Genomic DNA, 3638 nt, shown 5'->3' with positions numbered 1-3638 from the left:
AAATTTTAGGGTTAGGTTTCCGCTGAAACCATCTCAGACCCACCGAGTTGAAAAACTCGGTCCCACCGATTTGGCTTATGCCATTGCACAAGTGAGACTCGGTCTGACCGAGAATTACTTATCGGTGTGACCGATTTTGGAACTCTGTGAAACCCTAGCAGTCTCGGTGCCACCGAACTGTGACTCGGTCTGACCGAGTTCACTAGTTTAGGTGCCAAAACTGCTTCAGTATCACCGAGTTTAGAAATCGGTAGATCCGAGATGCTTTTAGTGGGAAACTAAAACTAAGTTTTTGAATTATTCTTTTGCAAAAATCTCTGCATTTTGTGATGCTCATCCACTCTACCTCATCTATAAACTGTTCACAGGGTCAGCAGTCAGCTTGTTCATCATGTCAGACCAAAGTGATAGCCAGAACATGTCAGAATAGCAAGTGCAGATGAGTAAGGGCACTAGTCCCTCAAGTTCCTCAGATGATGGCAGCAGGAGCACCCCTAGCAATCTGCCTAAAGCTGCCACGAGACAGAGAAAGAAGAGAACCTCAGACTCAAAAGATGAGGATTATGTGGCAGAAGAGGAAGCAACTTCCAAGAGAGTTGAGCCAGCACAGGGCATAAAACCAGGGATGGAGATCAAAAGGCCAGCAGGCAGGCAGCCTATGTCAAAGGCCAGAGCTTCAACTAAGAAGCCCACTCCCATTGAGCCAGTTGCTACTGAAGGCAAGAAGAGGAAAGAAAGGGTGAAGAAAACTGTAGCCAGAGTGCTTGGCAAGGCTTCCATCATGGAAGATGAGGAGGAAGAAGAAGAGGTGGTTGCACCAGCACCTAAGGCACCCAAGCTAATGAGTGATGCCATAAGATCAGGGGCAACTGCTTCCAAGGCCAAGCCAGCTCCAAAGCCAAAGCCAAAGAGGAACACAAGAAGCATCCCAGCTACTGAGAAGAACAAGGCCCCAGTGTCTGAAGCTGCAGAAGAAGAAGAAGAAGAGAATGTTCTTAGAAAGCTCAAGCCCAAGATCCCAGACCACAACGATGCTCATCCTGTGGCTGAGGATATGAAACTCAGGAGAGATTCAGGGCTCCGGAAGTGGAGAGAAGCAGACCTGTATGCTTCAAGGAGAAAGACTGCAGTTGACTACAGGTTTCACACCAAGGAGCAGCAAGACTTTTATGAGACAGTGCTGCTAGACAAGAATCCAATTGTCTGTGATATGAGATGGGTTGATTGACAATACATCAAGGACAACGAAGAGTACTACCCCGGAGTGCAGGACAGCTTCAAGGCATGTGGAGTAGAGGACTTTGTTGGGCAGAAGCTCACAAAGTTGAACGAGGAGCTTATCATGCAGTTCTACTCCACAACACATTTTTATCCAGATGGTAGGATAATTTGGATGTCAGAAGGTACGAGGTACCAGTCTGCAGTTGCTGAATGGGCTCAGCTGATCAATGCCCCAGAAGAGCATGAGGATGACTTGGACATTTATGCCAAGAAGAAGATGAACCACAACTCTATGTCCAACATGTACAAGGAGATTCCAAATGAAGTACTTGACACTTTCAAGTTTGGCTCAGTACACTATCTTCTGTCAGGGCTGCCAACAATCAATTGGATACTGAGGCACACCTTGTTGCCCAAGTCAGGTGATCACAAGATGATCAGAGGCCACGCGATCAATTTGCTACATATCTTTGATGTGCCACAGAAGTTCAAGGTGATGAGCCTTATGATAGAAACAATCAAGAGGACTGCAGCAGACCAGAAGAGGAGTTGTGGATATGCCCCACAGATTCAGGAGCTCATTAACTCCAAGATGGGCACAGGCATATACTTGTTGGACAAGGAACACATGCCCATTCGTCCAGATTTTGAAGATAATCAAGTTGTTATGACTGAGAATGAACCATCGTCTGCACAAGCACAAGCCAAGAAGTAGATGGCAAGGAAGGAGAAAGCTGCCAAGATGCCAACTCAAGAGGAGGCATCTGAATATTTCTTGAAGACCAAACAAGAGCAGCTTGGTTACTTGATTGCATCCACCCTGCGGATTGAGCAAGGACTAGCCACCCTAACTCAGAACCAGGCAAGCTTAGAGAGGATCATGGAACAAAATTTCTATGACTTGGATGTCAAAGTGACAGAGATTCAGACTGCAGTGGAGCAGCTCCAGGATGACATGCATGAGAGGAGAGGCTAGACTACAACTGATGCCTTTGCCAGAGTGCCACGAGGTCCGAGGTCGTCTGCAGTGCCAGTTGCTGACCCCAGAGCCACCACGTCTGCACCAGCTACAGCCTCAGTTCCACCAGCTCCAGCGTCCATTTCAGCCTCGACTCCGACCACGTCTATGGAAGGCTTCGTCCTTGGAGTGCTCCGGACTCCACCACCACCTGAAGATCAAGCCTGAGTGTCGACTTAGCACTATGCATTTTCTAGGAACTTTTTGGTAACTTGTTGCCAAAGGGGGAGAAAATGTATAGATCATAGGCTTCGAGAGAGAGTGTTGCTTTTATTCTCTCTTGTTTTATTTGGTGGTTTCTCGAACTTTGTGTGTTTGGTCATAAGCTACACTTAATTTTTGCTTAATATTATCATGTTATCTATCTTATGTGATCATTCACTATTCTTGGTGATGAGTGCATGTATTTCATTCTTATCATTTTAAGCGCTCCACCAAGATGTATATGACATGGAAGAGTAACCCATGACTCTAACTCTTTGTGCATTTGCAGTCCAAAGCAAATTTTAAATATGCACAAATTTAGGGGGAGCTCTTACTTGTCACATACTTCTCAAAGCGACGATATATTTCATGCTTATTATCATTTGTCGAAGCTTTGATCTATATGTTGTCATCAATTACCAAAAAGGGGGAGATTGAAAGTGCAACTATCCCTAGGTGGTTTTGGTAATTCATAACAACATATAGCTCATTGAGCTAATGCTACTCCAAGATGACTATTTTAGGAAAGCTCAATGATTGGCATGGCATGGATGTGAAAGTGGAACCCTCAAAATGCTAAGGACAAAGGATTGGCTCAAGCTCAAAAGCTCAAGACTCTTTATTTTATATTTTAGTGATCCAAGATCACATTGAGTCTTTAGGAAAAGCCAATACTATCAAGGAGGGATGAGGTGTTGCTCAATGAGCTTCTTGCTTCATGTGCTTAGTGATATGCTTCAAAATCCTCAGCTACTTTCCCACTTCCACAAATGACCTAAACCCTAAGCCAAACTCGGTCATACCGATTCTTTCTATCCGGCGCCACCGAGTTTCACTTGTCATAAGCCACTGCCAAACCCTAGCAATTCGGTTCTACCGATAGGGATCTCGGTCTCACCGAGATGGGATTGCAAACTCTCTGTTTCCCTTTCATAACTTTTCGGTCTCATCGAAAGAGCGAATCGGTCCCACCGAGATTGCAATGTAAACTCTTTGTTTCCCTTTTGTAACTTTTCGGTCTCACCGAAAGAGCAAATCGGTCCCACCGAGTTTGCCTGACCAACTCTCTGGTTAGCTTATTACCAAACTCGGTCTCATCGAGTTTGTGTAATCGGTCTCACCGAGATTACGTTATGCCCAAACCCTAACCATATCGGTCCTACCGAGTTGCATGTCAGTCCCACCGAAAATCTCT

The sequence above is a fragment of the Triticum urartu genome, chromosome 7A (genome assembly GCF_056163025.1).
Source record: "Triticum urartu cultivar PI428250 chromosome 7A, HENAU_Tu73, whole genome shotgun sequence".
NCBI classification, from domain to species: Eukaryota; Viridiplantae; Streptophyta; class Magnoliopsida; order Poales; family Poaceae; genus Triticum; species Triticum urartu.
This window is presented reverse-complemented; position numbering follows the sequence as displayed.